The sequence below is a fragment of the Pseudophryne corroboree genome, chromosome 1 (genome assembly GCF_028390025.1).
Source record: "Pseudophryne corroboree isolate aPseCor3 chromosome 1, aPseCor3.hap2, whole genome shotgun sequence".
Classification (NCBI taxonomy): domain Eukaryota; kingdom Metazoa; phylum Chordata; class Amphibia; order Anura; family Myobatrachidae; genus Pseudophryne; species Pseudophryne corroboree.
The window spans coordinates 313,383,980-313,406,395 of NC_086444.1; the positions used below are offsets into that span (position 1 = coordinate 313,383,980).

General features: G+C 47.7%; 1 protein-coding gene across 25 annotated transcripts in view; it reads left to right on the forward strand.

Annotated features, from left to right (window-relative positions):
* PITPNM2 (phosphatidylinositol transfer protein membrane associated 2) overlaps nucleotides 1–22,416 on the forward strand; it is a 545,353-nt gene that overhangs the window by 187,668 nt on the left and 335,269 nt on the right. For 2 of the 25 annotated variants that reach the window (XM_063964522.1, XM_063964521.1), the window contains 2 exons: nucleotides 10,327–10,366; nucleotides 17,303–17,380. The exons of 22 other annotated variants lie outside the window; for them this stretch is intronic. The gene's annotated coding sequence lies outside the window, so the exon portion shown is untranslated. The remainder of the gene's footprint in view (nucleotides 1–10,326; nucleotides 10,367–17,302; nucleotides 17,381–22,416) is intronic. One more of the 25 variants, XM_063964524.1, reaches the window with a different exon arrangement.

The window sequence follows — 22,416 nt, forward strand, 5'->3', positions numbered from 1 at the left end:
GCTGTGTTGACCTAACAACCGTATCCCCTTTAGTCTATAGAAATGAGGCAAAGCAGTAGAGTGCTATAAATAGACAAGCACCAGCCCCACCTCCTAAACCCATGATGCCATTGCATCACATCTAGGGGAGTGCTGCCGGCTCTGGGAAGTACAGTTCTGCCAAAGCGCTAAGGATTCTCTGGGCAGCTCCACAGGCTGCAAGGTGCCTTCCCAGAGTGTCCCTTGGTTTCTCCAGGTGTCTCTGCAGTAGCTCTATAGCAGGCCTGGCCAACCTGTGACTCTCTAGCTGTTGTGCAACTACAAGTCCCAGCATGCACTGCCACAGTTTTGCTATTAGGAAATTCTTAAACTCTGGCAGGGCATGCTGGGACTTGTAGTTGCACAACAGCTGGAGAGCCACAGGTTGACCAGGCCTGCTCTATAGGCTGCAGGGTGCTGTTCCATAAACCCTGCAAGCTCCATGCTGGTGCCATGGGGCAATGATGGTGCACCCTGTGCAGCGGCAATGACTCGCACATCCGTAGTTAAGGCCCTGAACAAAGAGCTTGTTGGAGATGTGAAAAGGCAGAGAGGTCAAATTCAGCAGGTTTAGCAGTGATCAAATTGACCACAATAGTCACAATTCCTTTTTCTCTATCGTCCTAGTGGATGCTGGGGTTCCTGAAAGGACCATGGGGGGGAATAGCGGCTCCGCAGGAGACAGGGCACAAAAAGTAAAGCTTTAGGATCAGGTGGTGTGCACTGGCTCCTCCCCCTATGACCCTCCTCCAAGCCAGTTAGATTTTTGTGCCCGGCCGAGAAGGGTGCAATCTAGGTGGCTCTCCTAAAGAGCTGCTTAGAAAAGTTTAGCTTAGGTTTTTTATTTTACAGTGAGTCCTGCTGGCAACAGGATCACTGCAACGAGGGACTTAGGGGAGAAGAAGTGAACTCACCTGCGTGCAGGATGGATTGGCTTCTTTGGCTACTGGACATTAGCTCCAGAGGGACGATCACAGGTACAGCCTGGATGGTCACCGGAGCCTCGCCGCCGGCCCCCTTGCAGATGCTGAAACAAGAAGAAGGTCCAGAATCGGCGGCATGAAGACTCCTCAGTCTTCTTAAGGTAGCGCACAGCACTGCAGCTGTGCGCCATTTCCTCTCAGCACACTTCACACGGCAGTCACTGAGGGTGCAGGGCGCTGGGAGGGGGGCGCCCTGGGAGGCAATGAAAACCTATTTTTGGCTAAAAATACCTCACATATAGCCTCCGGGGGCTATATGGAGATATTTAACCCCTGCCAGAATCCGTTAAGAGCGGGAGACGAGGCCGCCGAAAAAGGGGCGGGGCCTATCTCCTCAGCACACAGCGCCATTTTCCCTCAGAAAGGCTGGAGGGAAGGCTCCCAGGCTCTCCCCTGCACTGCACTACAGAAACAGGGTTAAAACAGAGAGGGGGGGCACTAATTTGGCGTTAAAAATATATAAAAAAGATGCTATAAGGGAAAACACTTATATAAGGTTGTCCCTATATAATTATAGCGTTTTTGGTGTGTGCTGGCAAACTCTCCCTCTGTCTCTCCAAAGGGCTAGTAGGTCCTGTCCTCTATCAGAGCATTCCCTGTGTGTGTGCTGTGTGTCGGTACGTGTGTGTCGACATGTATGAGGACGATGTTGGTGAGGAGGCGGAGCAATTGCCTGTAATGGTGATGTCACTCTCTAGGGAGTCGACACCGGAATGGATGGCTTATTTAGGGAATTACGTGATAATGTCAACACGCGGCAAGGTCGGTTGACGACATGAGACGGCCGACAAACAATTAGTACCGGTCCAGACGTCTCAAAAACACCGTCAGGGGTTTTTAAAACGCCCGTTTACTTTAGTCGGTCGACACAGACACAGACAGGGACACTGAATCCAGTGTCGACGGTGAATAAACAAACGTATTCCTTATTAGGGCCACACGTTAAGGGCAATGAAGGAGGTGTTACATATTTCTGATACTACAAGTACCACAAAAGAGGGTATTATGTGGGATGTGAAAAAACTACCGTAGTTTTTCCTGAATCAGATAAATTAAATGAAGTGTGTGATGATGCGTGGGTTCCCCCCGATAGAAAATATGGGCGGTATACCCTTTCCCGCCAGAAGTTAGGGCGCGTTGGGAAACACCCCTTAGGGTGGATAAGGCGCTCACACGCTTATCAGAACAAGTGGCGGTACCGTCTATAGATAGGGCCGTCCTCAAGGAGCCAGCTGACAGGAGGCTGGAAAAATATCATAAAAAGTATATACACACATACTGGTGTTATACTGCGACCAGCGATCGCCTCAGCCTGGATGTGCAGAGCTGGGGTGGCTTGGTCGGATTCCCTGACTAAAAATATTGATACCCTTGACAGGGACAGTATTTTATTGACTATAGAGCATTTAAAGGATGTATTTCTATATATGCGAGATGCACAGAGGGATATTTGCACTCTGGCATCAAGAGTAAGTGCGATGTCCATATCTGCCAGAAGATGTTTATGGACACGACAGTGGTCAGGTGATGCAGATTCCAAACGGCACAAAGGTGTATTGCCGTATAAAGGAAGAGGAGTTATTTGGGGTCGGTCCATCGGACCTGGTGGCCACGGCAACTGCTGGAAAATCCACCGTTTTTACCCTAAGTCACATCTCTGCAGAAAAAGACACCGTCTTTTCAGCTTCAGTCCTTTCGTCCCTATAAGAGTCATATCTGCCCAGGGATAGAGGAAAGGGAAGAAGACTGCAGCAGGCAGCCCATTCCCAGGAACAGAAGCGTTCCACCGCTTCTGACAAGCTCTCAGCATGACGCTGAGACCGTACAGGACCCCTGGATCCTACAAGTAGTATCCCAGGGGTACAGTTTGGAATGTCGAGACGTTTCCCCTGCGCAGGCTCCTGAAGTCTGCTTTACCAAGGTCTCCCTCCGACAAGGAGGCAGTATGGGAAAAAATTCACGAGCTGTATTCCCAGCAGGTGATAATTAAATTACCCCTCCTACAACAAGAAAAGGGGGTATTATTCCACACTATATTGTGGTACTGAAGCCAGAAGGCTAGGTGAGACCTATTCTAAATCTAAAAAAATTTGAACACTTACAAAGGTTCAAATCAAGATGGAGTCACTCAGAGCAGTGATAACGAACCGGGAAGAAGGGGACTATCTGGTGTCCCGAGACATCAGGGATGCTTACCTCCATGTCCCAAATTTGCCCTTATCACTAAGGGTACCTCAGGTTCGTGGTACAGAACTGTCACTATCAGTTTCAGACGCTGCCGTTTGGATTGTCTACGGCACCCCGGATCTTTACCAAGGTAATGGCCGAAATGATGGTTCTTCTTCGAAGAAAAGGCGTCTTAATTATCCCTTACTTGGACGATCTCCTGATAAGGGCAAAGTCCAGGGAACAGTTGGAGGTCGGAGTAGCACTATCTCGGATACTGTTACAACAGCAGGGGTGGATTCTAAATATTCCAAAATCGCAGCTGATCCCGACAACAAGTCTCCTGTGCTTAGGGATGATTCTGGACACAGTCCAGAAAAAGGTGTTTCTCCCGGAAGAGAAAGCCAGGGAGTTATCCGAGCTAGTCAGGAACCTCCTAAAATCAGTGCATCATTGCACAAGGGCCATGGTAAAAAAATGGTGACTTCCTTCGAAGCAATTCCAGTCGGCAGATTTCATGCAAGAACTTTTCAGTGGGATCTGCTGGACAAATGGTCCGGATCGCATCTTCAGATGCATCAGCGGATAACCCTATATCCAAGGACAAGGGTGTCTCTCCTGTGGTGGTTACAGAGTGCTCATCTTCTAGAGGGCCGCAGATTCGGCATTCAGTTTTGGATGTTGGTGACCACGGAGGCCAGCCCGAGAGGCTGGGGAGCAGTCACACAAGGAAAAAATTTCCAGGGAGTGTGATCAAGTCTGGAGATTTTTCTCCACATAAATATAGCTAAGGGTAAATTTATAATGCTCTAAGCTTAGCAAGACCTCTGCTTCAAGGTCAGCCGGTATTGATCCAGTGGGATAAAACATCACGGCAGTCGCCCACGTAAATAGACAGGGCGGCACAAGAAGCAGGAGGGCAGTGGCAAAAACTGCAAGGACTTTTCGCTGGGCGGAAAATCATGTGATAGCACTGTCAGCAGTGTTTCATTCCGGGAATGGAAACTGGGAAGCAGACTTCCTCAGTAGGCACGACCTCCACCCGGCAGAGTGGGAACTTCATGGGGAAGTTTTCCACATAATTGTAAACCGTTGGGAATTACCAAAGGTGGACATGATGGCGTCCCGTCTGAACAAAAAACGGGACAGGTATTGCGCCAGGTTAAGAGACCCTCAGGCAATAGCTGTGGACGTTCTGGTAACACCGTGGGTGTACCAGTCGGTGTATGTGTTCCATCCTCTGCTTTTCATACCTAAGGTACTGAGAATTATAAGACGTAGAGGAGTAAGAACTATACTCATGGATCCGGATTGGCCAAGAAGGACTTGGTACCCGGAACTTCAAGAGATGCTCACAGAGGACTTATGGCCTCTGCCGCTAAGAAGGGACTTGTTTCAGCAAGTACCATGTCTGTTCCAAGACTTACCGCAGCTGCGTTTGACGGCATGGCGGTGGAACGCCGGATCCTAAGGGAAAAGGCATTCAGGAAGAGGTCATTCCTACCCTGGTCAAAGCCAGAAAGGAGGTGACCGCACAACATTATCACCACATGTGGCGAAAATATGTTGCGTGGTGTGAGGCCAGGAAGGCCCCACGAAGGAATTTCAACTCGGTCGATTCCTGCATTTCTTGCAAACAGGAGTGTCTATGGGCCTCAAATTGGGGTCCATTAAGGTTCAAATTTCGGCCCTGTCGATTTTTCTTCCACAAAGAATTGGCTTCAGTTCCTGAAGTCCAGAAGTTTGTCAAGGGAGTATTGCATATACAACCCCCTTTTGTGCCTCCAGTGGCACTGTGGGATCTCAACGTAGTTCTGGGATTCCTCAAAACACATTGGTTTAAAACCAGTCAAATCTGTGGATTTGAAGCATCTCACATGAAAAGTGAACATGCTCTTGGACCTGGCCTGGACCAGGCGAGTGTCAAATTGGTGGTTTTTTTTTTTTCTCAAAAAAGCCCATATCTGTTTGTCCATTCGGACAGGGCAGAGCTGCGGACTCGTCCCCAGTTCTCTCCCTAAGGTGGTGTCAGTGTTTCACCTGAACCAGCTTATTGTGGTGTCTTGCGCCTACTAGGGACTTGGAGGACTCCAAGTTGATAGATGTGGTCAGGGCCCTGAAAATATAGGTTCCATGACGGCTGGAGTCAGGAAAACTGACTTGCTGTTATCCTGTATGCACCCAACAAACTGGGTGCTCTTGCTTTTAAGCAGACTTTTGCTAGTTGGATGTGTAATACAATTCAGCTTGCACATTCTGTGGCAGGCCTGCCACAGCCAAAATATGTAAATGCCCATTCCACAAGGAAGGTGGGCTCATCTTGGGCGGCTGCCCGAGGGGTCTCGGCTTTACAACTTTGCCGAGCGGCTATTTAGTCAGGGGCAAACACGTTTGTAAAATCCTACAAATTTGATACCCTGGCTAAGGAGGACCTGGAGTTCTCTCATTCGGTGCTGCAGAGTCATCCGCACTCTCCCGCCCGTTTGGGAGCTTTGGTATAATCCCCATGGTCCTTTCAGGAACCCCAGCATCCACTAGGACGATAGAGAAAATAAGAATTTACTTACCGATAATTCTATTTCTCGGAGTCCGTAGTGGATGCTGGGCGCCCATCCCAAGTGCGGATTATCTGCATTACTTGTACATAGTTAAAAAAATCGGGTTATTATTGTTGTGAGCCATCTTTTCAGAGGCTCCGCTGTTATCATACTGTTAACTGGGTTCAGATCACAGGTTGTACAGTGTGATTGGTGTGGCTGGTATGAGTCTTACCCGGGATTCATAAATCCTTCCTTATTGTGTACGCTCGTCCGGGCACAGTACCTAACTGAGGCTTGGAGGAGGGTCATAGGGGGAGGAGCCAGTGCACACCACCTGATCCTAAAGCTTTACTTTTTGTGCCCTGTCTCCTGCGGAGCCGCTATTCCCCATGGTCCTTTCAGGAACCCCAGCATCCACTACGGACTCCGAGAAATAGAATTATCGGTAAGTAAATTCTTATTTTCTTAAGAATAAGAGTACCTTGAATAATGATGGAAAGATACTAATGGAAGGGGAAACATTACAAGATGTTTGGAAAATGGATAAGCTCTGAGGAGGATGAATAATTTCTAAGCCTTAATAGGATAGTTGTATTTCGGGCGGAGAAGAGCGAACAGATGAAGAGAATGTGCCAGAGGGTGCAGGAGTTGGGCAGGTTGTTGCTTCAGGTAGGAAGAAAACATTTTTAAATCAGACAATCTTGTCTTAAAGTTGGAAGTCAAATTGTTGTTAGTGAGATGGTTGGTGTGGGAATACCTGTGAGGAGTTTTAAATTTAGACAGAGCAGAAATTAGAGCTTGTAGGGATATTTGTTTGGCAAAAGTACAGATCATTTAACAGTATATCTGAGGAATTCATCAGAAACAAGAGTTTTCTTTCAATGACTTTCTACTTGGAGATAGAATTTTTGGCAGCAGTACTTTTGCCTTAAGTGTCATATCTGACGAGGTTGACACTGTGAAAGAAGATAGCTGGAGTCACTCCATCAATTAGGAGCGCACGATCATTACAAAAAAATGTATACATTTGAGGAGAATTACTTGCCATGAGGTGTAACTTGTTGAAAAAGGATAGAACTGTTATGTTTGAAAGGGTTTGTTTTGTTTTCAAGGTTAAAATGGGGAAGGGGAGATGGCAGGTGATCAGTTGATGGTTTGACAGAGGGAAAATAATTGTTAGGAAAACAGGGAAAGTTGGCAGCACATTGAGGAGGTGATCCATGAGAATCACTGATCACAGCAACACGCAGAGATGAAGGGATGAAAGTCTGGGTCGTATATACTATAAATAATGGGATTTCTGAGTTAAAGGACAGGTAGGAAACTTTTGATGTGCAATGTGAGGAATAGGGGAATCCAATCATACCTCCTTGTGTGCTTCTAGGCCTGGAGGTGACACTGGAGTGGAGACCAACATGTGAAAGTTCTGCAGGTGAGGCAGTATCTCATTGGGATAGTTGTGTTTCTGTTATTACTGGGAGGTTGAGGTTTTTTTTTGTTTTTTTTTGTTAGGAAAAGGTCATAGATGGAAATTAGTGTGTTACAGACAGGGCATGCATTCCATAGGGCTCATTAAAGGATTTTGAAAGTAACACGAGACAGATGATATGTTTGAGGCTTGCTGGATATTTATAGTTACGTGTATGAGAGATGTTGGGATTTAGCTTTGTCAGGAAACATTAATTAGAGTCTAGTGGAGTAGTGTTGTCGCAGTATGAATAAAGTTGTGTGATAGGTTGTAGTGTTTTGTAATTCTAGGTACAATTCCGTAGAAAAAAGACACTTTACATATCAGTGCTATTAACCAGGCATGTCTGACTACAGAGGACCGGATTCAAAGATTTTCATTAATGGCACCTCCACTGGATCTTTGTACGCAGCGGCTGTGCTAAAATATGCAAAGACTGCATGACGCATCTCAAGTAAAAAGGCGCCCGCTGCCAGCTTCCCTGCTCCGCTCCACTGCTGTGTCCAAAGGTGCAGCATCGGATCAGCTACGTGAACATTGAAGATCTGATTAACACTCAGGTTACTTAGATTGTCCCACAAAATCACCTTACTGGGCCCAGTTAGTTGCGTCCACTGGGCACTGGCTGCGGCATGCCCAGAAATTAGAATCAACACAACTCCGTTTTCTTGAACCCTCCCTGTTTCTGCCCCCACACGCCAGTAAAATTTCAGTCATACTGATTTACATAAATATCAGACTTATGTAAATCTCTGGATCAGGCCCAGAGTTGGCCAAATGAATGCTAGAAGGAAATATATGTATGTTTTATCTAATTTGCTATGCGAAAAGTAATTCCTCCTTTTTGGGGCTAATAAGGCTTGTTTTATTACAGACACACTATGCTTTCTCTCTTATGAAGTCTTGCATAGAGTATTGCTTGCAATCAGAGCTTAAAATGGTCCCTGAGAGGGGGTGAAACTCATTTAGCCCGCCACCTAACACCCCCCCTCACATTAAGCGCAGCCAGGGCCAGTGCTAGTGTTTTCGGCAACCCCCTGCAAATTAGTGCCCTACTTCCTATACTTTATAAAGGCACGTTAATCTCACAAAGACGCAGCGTGGTCACACAATTAAATTCAAATTTACACCACACAGTAGCACAATCTTATTCACATTACACCGCATGTAGTGCCTCTGATTCATATTATACCACATAGTAATGCCCCTTATTATGATTACGTTACTCAGTAGTGCCTTTTATTTATGTTGCCCACAGTAGTAGTGCCCCTTACACATAATGTCCTCAGTTGTAACGCCCCTTACACACAATGACCATAGTATTGCTGCTTAGACACATAATGCCCAGAGTAGTGCCCTTTTGCACATCTCTGCTTCTGTCACTCCAGCAGCTCACCGCCTGTGTCCCTCTAGCAGCTTTATGCCCTGTATCCCTCCAGACCCATCTCATCTTGTCTTCAAGATGTGCAAAGCCTGCTCCTCTTCATGGCTCTTCTTCACTTCAGCAGTGGTGACAGCATGACATCACATACACCGTGCCGGAAAAGGAAGCCACTGGGATCTGAGGAGGGGATGAATGCTGTCCAACAGACACAGCGTGTGTGAGTACTAGGAAGGGTGGGCTGTAGATGTAGGAGGACCATGGAGCCACCAGGACCTGAGGAAGGTGGAGGTGGCTGCAGCTAATCAGTAACCCTACCATTATAGGTGGTGGCACTCGGTTCCACCTCGTTCGCCCCTCACTTTAACACCTGCTTACAATCGGGGTGCTAGTCCCTTTGATAATTTGACCTCTGGGTGGCATCATTGTGATATGTTGAGCAGTAGATTTGTCCATGTTTATAAACATGGCATGTTTTTCTGTAATTCATTCATTGACATGCAGTGCATTTGATCTATTACTAATATTTATTTATTGACAACAAGATACAAAACAGGATACACAGAGAATTTGATTCATGATAATAAATTAGGATCTTATAATCTACTACAGACGCACATCAGGGCCAGTGCACCTGGTGGAAACACACATAAACATGGTTAGGACACATTAACTCCACACAAATTGATGATTAAACCTAGCATTGCAGTACCACAATGCTAACAACTGCAAATATGGTACAAGCAGGATTCCATATGGGTAATTGTGTACAGAATGGCATAGAATTACATTTCAGATCTGTAAATTACCATAGGATTACCTACTTGTTTGAACATAGTGATGTGTTTGTATGTTTATCATCAAGAAAATGTGTTGAAATCCACAGTGTTGTGACAGCTAAAGATATATCCTGTATAGTGCTGTATGTGATAGATAGATATATATATATATATTAGAATGACGGACTTGTATCCTTTCAGAACTGTGTATTGTAGTCTCTACCACTCAGAGGGCAGGTCTATCCTAATGTTTCTTCCGAGTTAGATCTATATCTATGCATAGAAAGGCTTTGTTCTTTTTAAATGTCACTTCCTTTTTTAGTTCTGATTGCTTCTATTGTGGGTCCCAGCTGAAAGTCACCACCTGACAGCCTCATCTTTTGTTTTATTATATTTAATTTTTATGGTGCCTCTAAAAGGTGGGAGAAGCTATTTAGAGTCACCATTATTATGTCCATGAGTTTTACATCGACTGTGTCTAGAACAGCAACCTTTTCATTGCAGGTATTGTCTTAGGGAGTTTGTTTTCTTTAACCTTTCACGTTTTGGCATTGCTAACACCTCTGTATAATGTTGTAATGTGCTTGAGCAAAATGCAGATCCTGCTTTTAGCAAACAGAATTGCTAACTGCATTACACAAGACAGATTTTGTGCTGAGCACTTACAATTACAGTAACTGTGTTTTTATGACTGTTCCCATTACCATAATTAATAGTCCTTTTAGGCTAATCCTTTTGGAGGCATTGTGCTTTTGCAAATGTTTACTTAATATAGAACTTTGTTGCACAATGGAGCTGCGAGATGCTAGAATTGTAGATTAGCCCATGAAAAGCACTGTATGCCTGCATAATAGCAGTTTTACAAAGATGTTACTTTTCTCACAAATACCTTTTAGTTTGATATGTTGGACAGAATTTTTAATTTGTGCTTCTCAATTTTTTATCCTATGTGTCCAACTACCTCTCGGCCATCTCCACCTGGATTCTCAAGGTTAACACCTAGAAATCGGACCTTATTATCTTCCCCTCTGGTAATGTCAATAACTTTCCACACATCTTCCTCACAGGATATAACATTTCTCCCTCCCCTGTTCTCCCTGCATGTAGTATTGGTGTCTTCCTTGACTCTCCCATTAGTTTTTCACCTCACACCCTGTACCTGTCATAGTAGCATAACTAAAGTCTTAACTAAACTCCTGGTCCTCTTGCTGATACCCCTTTCACACTGACAAATATTTCCCGGGTTAGTGCACATGAACGTGCATCAACTCGGGATGCGGTGCAGTGTGAATGTGTCCTACCCAGTGTTCTGTACATGGGACTGTAAAAATGCCTCTGATTGGAGCTTTCTTGGGCTCAGAAAAGATGATGTAATCATCCAGAGCCTGGGAAAGCGGAGGAGAAGCCCTGAAAAGCATTGAGTGGAGGAGACAGGCAACATGGCGACCTGGACAAATCAAGAGATCAGAGAGCTGCTCAGCATAAGGGGGGAGTAGGAAATCAAGAGACAGATAACAGGCTGCAATGCTGTGAGCAGGCCCCACCCCTCCCTTTGCTTGCCTATTGTGATCTCATCTATGTGAGGAAGAAAAATTTCCATTTTCTCTATCGTCCTAGTGGATGCTGGGGTTCCTGAAAGGACCATGGGGAATAGCGGCTCCGCAGGAGACAGGGCACAAAAAGTAAAGCTTTACGATCAGGTGGTGTGTACTGGCTCCTCCCCCTATGACCCTCCTCCAAGCCTCAGTTAGATTTTTGTGCCCGGCCGAGAAGGGTGCAATCTAGGTGGCTCTCCTAAAGAGCTGCTTAGAAAAGTTTAGCTTAGGTTTTTTATTTTACAGTGAGTCCTGCTGGCAACAGGATCACTGCAACGAGGGACTTAGGGGAGAAGAAGTGAACTCACCTGCATGCAGGATGGATTGGCTTCTTTGGCTACTGGACATTAGCTCCAGAGGGACGATCACAGGTACAGCCTGGATGGTCACCGGAGCCTCGCCGCCGGCCCCCTTGCAGATGCTGAAACGAGAAGAAGGTCCAGAATCGGCGGCAGAAGACTCCTCAGTCTTCTTAAGGTAGCGCACAGCACTGCAGCTGTGCGCCATTTCCTCTCAGCACACTTCACACGGCAGTCACTGAGGGTGCAGGGCGCTGGGAGGGGGGCGCCCTGGGAGGCAATGTAAACCTATTTTTTGGCAAAAAATACCTCACATATAGCCTCCGGGGGCTATATGGAGATATTTAACCCCTGCCAGAATCCGTTAAAGAGCGGGAGACGAGCCCGCCGAAAAAGGGGCGGGGCCTATCTCCTCAGCACACAGCGCCATTTTCCTCACACAGCTCCGCTGGTCAGGAAGGCTCCCAGGCTCTCCCCTGCACTGCACTACAGAAACAGGGTAAAACAAGAGAGGGGGGGCAAAATTGTGGAAAAAATATATATATTAAAGCAGCTATACAGGGAGCACTTATTATAAGGCTATCCCTGTCATATATAGCGCTTTTGGTGTGTGCTGGCAAACTCTCCCTCTGTCTCCCCAAAGGGCTAGTGGGGTCCTGTCTTCTTTAAGAGCATTCCCTGTGTGTCTGCTGTGTGTCGGTACGTGTGTGTCGACATGTATGAGGACGATATTGGTGTGGAGGCGGAGCAATTGCCAAATATGGGGATGTCACCCCCTAGGGAGTCGACACCAGAATGGATGGCTTTATTTATGGAATTACGGGATAGTGTCAACACGCTAAAGCAGTCGTTTGACGACATGAGACGGCCGGACAATCAATTAGCACCTGTCCAGGCGCCTCAAACACCGTCAGGGGCTGTAAAACGCCCGTTACCTCAGTCGGTCGACACGGACCCAGACACAGGCACTGATTCCAGTGGCGACGGTGACGAATCAACCGTATTTTCCAGTAGGGCCACACGTTATATGATTTTGGCAATGAAGGAGGCGTTACATATTGCTGATACTACAGGTACCACAAAACAGGGTATTATGTGGGGTGTGAAAAAACTACCTATAGTTTTTCCTGAGTCAGATGAATTAAATGAGGTGTGTGATGAAGCGTGGGTTGCCCCCGATAAAAAAACTGCTAATTTCAAAGAAGTTATTGGCTTTATACCCTTTCCCGCCAGAGGTTAGGGCGCGCTGGGAAACACCTCCTAGGGTGGACAAGGCGCTCACACGCTTATCAAAACAAGTGGCGTTACCCTCTCCTGAGACGGCCGCACTTAAAGATCCAGCAGATAGGAGGATGGAAAATATCCAAAAAAGTATATACACACATACAGGTGTTATACTACGACCAGCTATAGCGACAGCCTGGATGTGCAGTGCTGGGGTAGCTTGGTCAGAGTCCCTGATTGAAAATATTGATACCCTGGATAGGGACAATGTTTTACTGTCTTTAGAGCAAATAAAGGATGCATTTCTTTATATGCGTGATGCACAGAGGGATATTTGCACACTGGCATCACGGGTAAGTGCTATGTCCATTTCGGCCAGAAGAAGTTTATGGACGCGACAGTGGTCAGGTGATGCGGACTTAAAACGGCATATGGAAGTTTTGCCGTATAAAGGGGAGGAGTTATTTGGTGTTGGTCTATCGGATTTGGTGGCCACGGCTACAGCCGGGAAATCCACCTTTTTACCTCAAGTCACTCCCCAACAGAAAAAGACACCGACTTTTCAACCGCAGCCCTTTCGTTCCTTTAAAAACAAGAGAGCAAAGGGATATTCATATCTGCCACGAGGCAGAGGAAGGGGGAAGAGACTGCAACAGGCAGCTCCTTCCCAGGAACAGAAGCCCTCCCCCGCTTCTACAAAAGCCTCAGCATGACGCTGGGGCTTCCCAAGCGGACTCGGGGGCGGTGGGCGGTCGTCTCAAGAATTTCAGCGCGCAGTGGGCTCACTCGCAGGTAGATCCCTGGATCCTGCAGATAATATCTCAGGGGTACAGGTTGGAACTAGAGACGGATCCACCTCGCCGTTTCCTGAAGTCTGCTTTACCAACGTCCCCCTCCGACAGGGTGACGGTCTTGGAAGCCATTCACAAGCTGTACTCTCAGCAGGTGATTGTCAAGGTACCTCTTTTACAACAAGGAAAGGGGTATTATTCCACTCTATTTGTGGTACCGAAGCCGGATGGCTCGGTAAGACCTATTCTAAATCTGAAATCCTTGAACCTGTACATAAAAAAGTTCAAGTTCAAGATGGAGTCACTCAGAGCAGTGATAGCGAACCTGGAAGAAGGGGACTTTATGGTATCCTTGGACATCAAAGATGCGTATCTCCACGTTCCAATTTACCCCTCACACCAGGGGTACCTCAGGTTCGTCGTACAGAACTGTCACTATCAGTTTCAGACGCTGCCGTTTGGATTGTCCACGGCACCTCGGGTCTTTACCAAGGTAATGGCCGAGATGATGATTCTTCTTCGAAGAAAAGGCGTATTAATTATCCCATACTTGGACGATCTCCTAATAAGGGCAAGGTCCAGAGAACAGCTAGAGATGGGATTAGCACTGTCTCAAGAAGTGCTAAAGCAGCACGGGTGGATTCTGAATATTCCAAAATCCCAGTTAATTCCGACAACACGTCTGCTGTTCCTAGGGATGATTCTGGACACGGTTCAGAAAAAGGTTTTTCTCCCGGAGGAAAAAGCCAAGGAGTTATCCGAACTTGTCAGGAACCTCCTAAAACCAGGAAAGGTGTCTGTACATCAATGCACAAGAGTCCTGGGAAAAATGGTGGCTTCTTACGAAGCAATTCCATTCGGCAGATTCCACGCAAGAATTTTCCAGAGGGATCTGCTGGACAAATGGTCAGGGTCGCATCTTCAGATGCACCAGCGGATAACCCTGTCTCCAAGGACAAGGGTATCTCTTCTGTGGTGGTTGCAGAGTGCTCATCTATTGGAGGGCCGCAGATTCGGCATACAGGATTGGATCCTGGTGACAACGGACGCCAGCCTGAGAGGCTGGGGAGCAGTCACACAAGGAAGAAACTTCCAGGGCGTGTGGTCGAGCCTGGAAACGTCTCTTCACATAAACATTCTGGAACTAAGAGCAATCTACAATGCTCTAAGCCAGGCAGAACCTCTGCTTCAAGGAAAACCGGTGTTGATCCAGTCGGACAACATCACGGCAGTCGCCCATGTAAACAGACAGGGCGGCACAAGAAGCAGGAGTGCAATGGCAGAAGCTGCAAGGATTCTTCGCTGGGCAGAGAATCATGTGATAGCACTGTCAGCAGTGTTCATCCCGGGAGTGGACAACTGGGAAGCAGACTTCCTCAGCAGACACGACCTTCACCCGGGAGAGTGGGGACTTCATCCAGAAGTTTTCCACATGCTTGTAACCCGTTGGGAAAGACCAATGGTGGACATGATGGCGTCTCGCCTCAACAAAAAACTGGACAGGTATTGCGCCAAGTCAAGAGACCCGCAGGCAATAGCTGTGGACGCGCTGGTAACGCCTTGGGTGTACCAGTCGGTGTATGTGTTTCCTCCTCTGCCTCTCATACCAAAAGTATTGAGAATTATACGGCAAAGAGGCGTAAGAACGATACTAGTGGTTCCGGATTGGCCAAGAAGGACTTGGTACCCGGAACTTCAAGAGATGATCACGGAGGATCCGTGGCCTCTACCTCTGAGAAGGGACTTGCTTCAGCAGGGTCCCTGTCTGTTTCAAGACTTACCGCGGCTGCGTTTGACGGCATGGCGGTTGAACGCCGGATCCTAAAGGAAAAAGGCATGCCGGAAGAAGTAATTCCTACCTTGATTAAAGCAAGGAAGGAAGTAACCGCGCAACATTATCACCGCATTTGGCGAAAATATGTTGCGTGGTGCGAGGATCGGAGTGCTCCGACGGAGGAATTTCAACTGGGTCGATTCCTACATTTCCTGCAATCAGGATTGTCTATGGGTCTCAAATTGGGATCTATTAAGGTTCAAATTTCGGCCCTGTCGATTTTCTTCCAGAAAGAATTGGCTTCAGTTCCTGAAGTCCAGACCTTTGTTAAGGGAGTACTGCATATACAGCCCCCTGTGGTGCCTCCAGTGGCACCGTGGGATCTCAATGTTGTTTTGGACTTTCTCAAATCTCATTGGTTTGAACCACTAAAAAATGTGGATTTGAAATATCTCACATGGAAAGTGACCATGCTACTAGCCCTGGCTTCGGCCAGGAGAGTGTCAGAACTGGCAGCTTTATCTTACAAAAGCCCATATCTGATTTTCCATTCGGACAGGGCAGAACTGCGGACTCGTCCACATTTTCTCCCTAAGGTGGTGTCAGCATTTCATCTGAACCAGCCTATTGTAGTGCCTGCGGCTACAAGCGACTTGGAGGACTCCAAGTTGTTGGACGTTGTCAGAGCTTTAAAAATATACATTTCAAGGACAGCTGGAGTCAGGAAATCTGACTCACTGTTCATACTATATGCTCCCAACAAGTTGGGCGCTCCTGCGTCTAAGCAGACTATTGCTCGCTGGATTTGTAGTACGATTCAGCTTGCACATTCTGTGGCAGGCCTGCCACAGCCAAAATCGGTAAAAGCCCACTCCACAAGGAAGGTGGGTTCTTCTTGGGCGGCTGCCCGAGGGGTCTCGGCATTACAACTCTGCCGAGCGGCTACGTGGTCGGGGGAGAACACGTTTGTAAAATTCTACAAATTTGATACCCTGGCTAAGGAGGACCTGGAGTTCTCTCATTCGGTGCTGCAGAGTCATCCGCACTCTCCCGCCCGTTTGGGAGCTTTGGTATAATCCCCATGGTCCTTTCAGGAACCCCAGCATCCACTAGGACGATAGAGAAAATAAGAATTTACTTACCGATAATTCTATTTCTCGTAGTCCGTAGTGGATGCTGGGCGCCCATCCCAAGTGCGGATTATCTGCAATAATTGTACATAGTTATTGTTACCTAAATCGGGTTATTGTTGTAGGGAGCCATCTTTCAGAGGCTCCTCTGTTATCATACTGTTAACTGGGTTTAGATCACAGGTTGTACGGTGTGATTGGTGTGGCTGGTATGAGTCTTACCCGGGATTCATAAATCCTTCCTTATTGTGTACGCTCGTCCGGGCACAGTATCCTAACTGAGGCTTGGAGGAGGGTCATAGGGGGAGGAGCCAGTACACACCACCTGATCGTAAAGCTTTACTTTTTGTGCCCTGTCTCCTGCGGAGCCGCTATTCCCCATGGTCCTTTCAGGAACCCCAGCATCCACTACGGACTCCGAGAAATAGAATTATCGGTAAGTAAATTCTTATTTTTAATTACATACATATGTATTTGCAGGGATTTCCCGGGATCAGTGTAAACGGGGCTGTCCCGGGTGGATCCCAGGTCTAAGTGCAGTGTGAAAGGGGACATTCCCGGGTTGTGTCCCAGGATGCGTTCGGGAACACATTCCCGGGTGTGACCCGGCTCTGTCAGTGTGAAAGGGGTATTAGTAACTCCCAACTAGGCTTCTGTAGTTTCCTCCTCATTGGCCTCCCCCAAACCTGCTTTTCCGCATCCAGAATAATACAGCTAATCTTAGCTCCACTTTTGCTGCCACACTCTTGAAATCTAGTTGCTGGCTCCGTTTTGCTTCCAGAATAAGATTCAAGCTGCTCACAATCACCTTGTAGACCTTCACCAAGGCCTCCTCTCCATACGTCTCTGACCTTGTTGCATGATCATTCGGCTCGCCTCTCACCTACTGTATATCACTCTGAACCCTTTATAACCTATCTCCAAGGCTTTTCCTGTGTTTCTCTCCACCTATTGATTTCCTTGCCTCGTCCTACCAGTGTCTTTCCAAGCATCAATATTACTTAATTTCTCTACCACATTCTTTCATGCCCCATTTGCACCTACTTTCTGTCATTACCCCTCCCTTCTAGAAAGTACGCATTGATGGGATATGTCATGTCTGTCTCCCTTGTATGACCAAGCTTTCATGCTGAATCACTCACTCTCACACTCAGGAATTGATGTATCAAGCAGTAGAGAGAACTGACAAGTGGAGAAGATGCCCATACCAACCAGACTAGATGGGCCAAGAGGTTCTTATCTGCCGTCAAATTCTATGTTTCTATGTAACTAATTGGCTACCTATAATTGTTTTTTCTCTAACGTCCTAAGTGGATGCTGGGGACTCCGTAAGGACCATGGGGAATAGCGGCTCCGCAGGAGACTGGGCACAAAAGTAAAGCTTTAGAACTACCTGGTGTACACTGGCTCCTCCCCCTATGACCCTCCTCCAAGCCTCAGTTAGATTTTTGTGCCCGAACGAGAAGGGTGCACACTAGGTGGCTCTAATGAGCTGCTTAGTGAAAAGTTTAGTTTTAGGTTTTTTATTTTCAGTGAGACCTGCTGGCAACAGGCTCACTGCATCGAGGGACTAAGGGGAGAAGAAGCGAACTCACCTGCGTGCAGAGTGGATTGGGCTTCTTAGGCTACTGGACATTAGCTCCAGAGGGACGATCACAGGCCCAGCCATGGATGGGTCCCAGAGCCGCGCCGCCGGCCCCCTTACAGAGCCAGAAGACAGAAGAGGTCCGGAAAATCGGCGGCAGAAGACGTCCTGTCTTCAACAAGGTAGCGCACAGCACTGCAGCTGTGCGCCATTGCTCTCAGCACACTTCACACTCCGGTCACTGAGGGTGCAGGGCGCTGGGGGGGGGGCGCCCTGAGACGCAATAAAAACACCTTGGATGGCAAAAAAATGCATCACATATAGCTCCTGGGCTATATGGATGCATTTAACCCCTGCCAGAATACATAGAAAAACGGGAGATAAGGCCGCCGATAAGGGGGCGGAGCCTATCTCCTCAGCACACTGGCGCCATTTTCCCTCACAGCTCCGTTGGAGGGAAGCTCCCTGGCTCTCCCCTGCAGTCACTACACTACAGAAAGGGTTAAAAAAGAGAGGGCGGGCACTAATTACGAGCAGTATTAAAGATACAGCAGCTATAAGGGGAAAAACAGTTATATAAGGTTATCCCTGTATATATATAGCGCTCTGGTGTGTGCTGGCAAACTCTCCCTCTGTCTCCCCAAAGGGCTAGTGGGGTCCTGTCCTCTATCAGAGCATTCCCTGTGTGTGTGCTGTATGTCGGTACGTTTGTGTCGACATGTATGAGGAGAAAAATGATGTGGAGACGGAGCAGATTGCCTGTAATAGTGATGTCACCCCCTAGGGGGTCGACACCTGAGTGGATGAACTGTTGGAAGGAATTACGTGACAGTGTCAGCTCTGTATAAAAGACAGTGGTTGACATGAGACAGCCGGCTACTCAGCTTGTGCCTGTCCAGACGTCTCATAGGCCGTCAGGGGCTCTAAAGCGCCCGTTACCTCAGATGGCAGATATAGACGCCGACACGGATACTGACTCCAGTGTCGACGGTGAAGAGACAAATGTGACTTCCAGTAGGGCCACACGTTACATGATGGAGGCAATGAAAAATGTTTTACACATTTCTGATAATACGAGTACCACCAAAAAGGGGTATTATGTTCGGTGAGGAAAAACTACCTGTAGTTTTCCTGAATCTGAGAAATTAAATGAGGTGTGTGATGATGCGTGGGTTTCCCCCGATGATAACTGATAATTTCTAAAATGTTATTGGCATTATATCCTTTCCCGCCAGAGGTTAGGGTGCGTTGGGAAACACCCCCTAGGGTGGATAAAGCGCTCACACGCTTGTAAGGGCTCTACCCTCTCCTGAGATGGCCGCCCTTAAGGATCCTGCTGATAGAAAGCAGGAGGGTATCCTAAAATGTATTTACACACATACTGGTGTTATACTGCGACCAGCAATCGCCTCAGCCTGGATGTGCAGTGCTGGGTTGGCGTGGTCGGATTCCCTGACTGAAAATATTGATACCCTAGATAGGGACAGTATATTTTTGCCTATAGAGCATTTAAAAGATGCATTTCTATATATGCGTGATGCACAGCGGAATATTTGCCGACTGGCATCAAGTCTAAGTGCGTTGTCCATTTCTACCAGTAGAGGGTTATGGACACGACAGTGGTCAGGTGATGCGGATTTCAAACGGCATTTGGGAGTATTGCCTTATTAAGGGGAGGAGTTATTTGGGGTCGGTCTTTCAGACCTGGTGGCCACGGCAACAGCTGGGAAATCCACGTTTGTACCCCAGGTCGCCTCTCAACATGAGAAGACGCCGTATTATCAGGCGCAGTCTTTTCGTGGACAAGCGGGCAAAAGGTTCCTCATTTCTGCCCCGTGACAGAGGGAGAGGAAAAAGGCTGCAGAAATCAGCCAGTTCCCAGGAACAGAAACCCTCTGCCAAGCCCTCAGTATGACGCTGGGGCTTTACAAGCAGAATCAGGCACGGTGGGGGGCCCGTCTCAATGAATTTCAGCGCGCAGTGGGCTCACTCGCAAGTAGACCCCTGGATCCTTCAGGTGATATCTCAGGGGTACAAATTGGAATTCGAGACGTCTCACCCTCGCCGTTTCCTAAAGTCGGCTTTACCGATGTCTCCTTCTGACAGGGAGACAGTTTTGGAAGCCATTCACAAGCTGTATTCCCAGCAGGTGATAATCAAGGTACCCCTTCTGCAACAGGGAACGGGGTATTATTCCACACTGTTGTGGTACCGAAGCCGGACGGCTCGGTGAGACCGATTCTAAATCTAAAATCTTTGAACACTTACATACAGAGGTTCAAATTCAAGATTGAGTCACTCAGAGCAGTGATTGCGAACCTGGAAGAAGGGGACTACATGATGTCTCGGGACATCAAGGATGCTTACCTTCATGTCCAAAATTTACCCTTCTCACCAAGGGTACCTCAGGTTTATGGTACAGAACTGTCACTATCAGTTCAGACGCTGCCGTATGGATGGTCCACGGCACCCCGGGTCTTTACCAAGGTAATGGCCGAAATGATGATATTCCTTCGAAGGAAGGGAATTTTAGTTATCCCTTACTTGGACGATTCCCTGATAAGGGTAAAATCCAGGGAACAGTTGGAGGTCGGTGTAGCACTATCTCAGGTAGTGTTGCGGCAGCACGATTGTATTCTCAATATTCCAAAATCGCAGCTGGTTCCGACGACTCGTCTTCTGTTCCTAGGGATGATCCTGGACACAGTCCAGAAAAAGGTGTTTCTCCCGGAGGAGAAAGCCAGGGAGTTATCCGAGCTAGTCAGGAACCTCCTAAAACCGAGCCAAGTCTCAGTGCATCAATGCTCAAGGGTTCTGGGTAAAATGGTGGCTTCCTACGAAGCAATCCCATTCGGCAGATTCCACGCAAGAACTTTCCAGTGGGACCTGCTGGACAAATGGTCCGGGTCGCATCTTCAGATGCATCAGCGGATAACCCTGTCACCAAGAACAAGGGTGTCCCTCCTGTGTTGGTTGCAGAGTGCTCATCTTCTAGAGGGCCGCAGATTCGGCATTCAGGACTGGGTCCTGGTGACCACGGATGCCAGCCTGCGAGGCTGGGGAGCAGTCACACAGGGAAGGAATTTCCAGGGCTTATGGTCAAGCCTGGAGACATCACTTCACATAAATATCCTGAAGCTAAGGGCCATTTACAATGCTCTAAGCTTAGCAAGACCTCTGCTTCAAGGTCAGCCGGTGTTGATCCAGTCGGACAACATCCCGGCAGTCACCCACGTAAACAGACAGGGTGGCACAAGAAGCAGGAGGGCAATGGCAGAAGCTGCAAGGATTCTTCGCTGGGCGGAAAATCATGTGATAGCACTGTCAGCAATTCCGGGAGTGGACAACTGGGAAGCAGACTTCCTCAGCAGACACGACCTCCACCCGGGAGAGTGGGGACTTCACCCAGAAGTCTTCCACATGATTATAAACCGTTGGGAAAAACTCGACAGGTATTGCGCCAGGTCAAGGGACCCTCAGGCAATAGCTGTAGACGCTCTGGTAACACCGTGGGTGTACCAGTCAGTGTATGTGTTCCCTCATCTGCCTCTCATACCCAAGGTACTGAGATTGATAAGATGGAGAGGAGTAAGCACTATATTCGTGGCTCCGGATTGGCCAAGAAGGACTTGGTAACCGGAACTTCAAGAGATGCTCACGGAGGATCCGTGGCCTCTACCTCTAAGAAGGGACCTGCTCCAGCAAGGACCCTGTCTGTTCCAAGACTTACCGCGGCTGCGTTTGACGGCATGGCGGTTGAACGCCGGATCCTGAAGGAAAAAAGGCATTCCGGATGAAGTCATCCCTATCCTGATCAAAGCCAGGAAGGATGTAACCGCAAAACATTATCACCGCATTTGGCGAAAATATGTTGCGTGGTGCGAGGCCAGTAAGGCCCGACGGAGGAAATTCAACTGGGTCGATTCCTACATTTCCTGCAAACAGGAGTGTGTATGGGCCTGAAATTGGGGTCCATTAAGGTTCAAATTTCGGCCCTGTCAATTTTCTTCCAAAAAGAACTAGCTTCAGTCCCTGAAGTTCAGACGTTGTAAAAGGGGAACTGCATATACAGTCTCCTTTTGTGCCTCCAGTGGCACCTTGGGATCTCAATGTAGTTTTTGGGTTCCAAAAGTCACATTGGTTTGAACCACTTAAATCTGTGGAGTTAAAATATCTCACATGGAAAGTGGTCATGCTGTTGGCCCTGGCCTGGGCCAGGCGCGTGTCAGAATTGGCGGCTTTATCCTGTAAAAGCCCTTATCTGATTTTCCATTCGGACAGGGCGGAATTGAGGACTCGTCCTCAGTTTCTCCCTAAGGTAGTTTCAGCGTTTCACCTGAACCAACCTATTGTGGTGCCTGCGGCTACTAGGGACTTGGAGGACTCCAAGTTGCTAGACGTTGTCAGGGCCCTGAAAATATATGTTTCCAGGACGGCTGGAGTCAGAAAATCTGACTCGCTGTTTATCCTGTATGCACCCAACAAGCTGGGTGCTCCTGCTTCTAAGCAGACTATTGCTCGTTGGATTTGTAGTACAATTCAGCTTGCACATTCTGTGGCAGGCCTGCCACAGCCAAAAATCTGTAAATGCCCACTCCACAAGGAAGATGGGCTCATCTTGGGCGGCTGCCCGAGGGGTCTCGGCTTTACAACTTTGCCGAGCAGCTACTTGGTCAGGAGCAA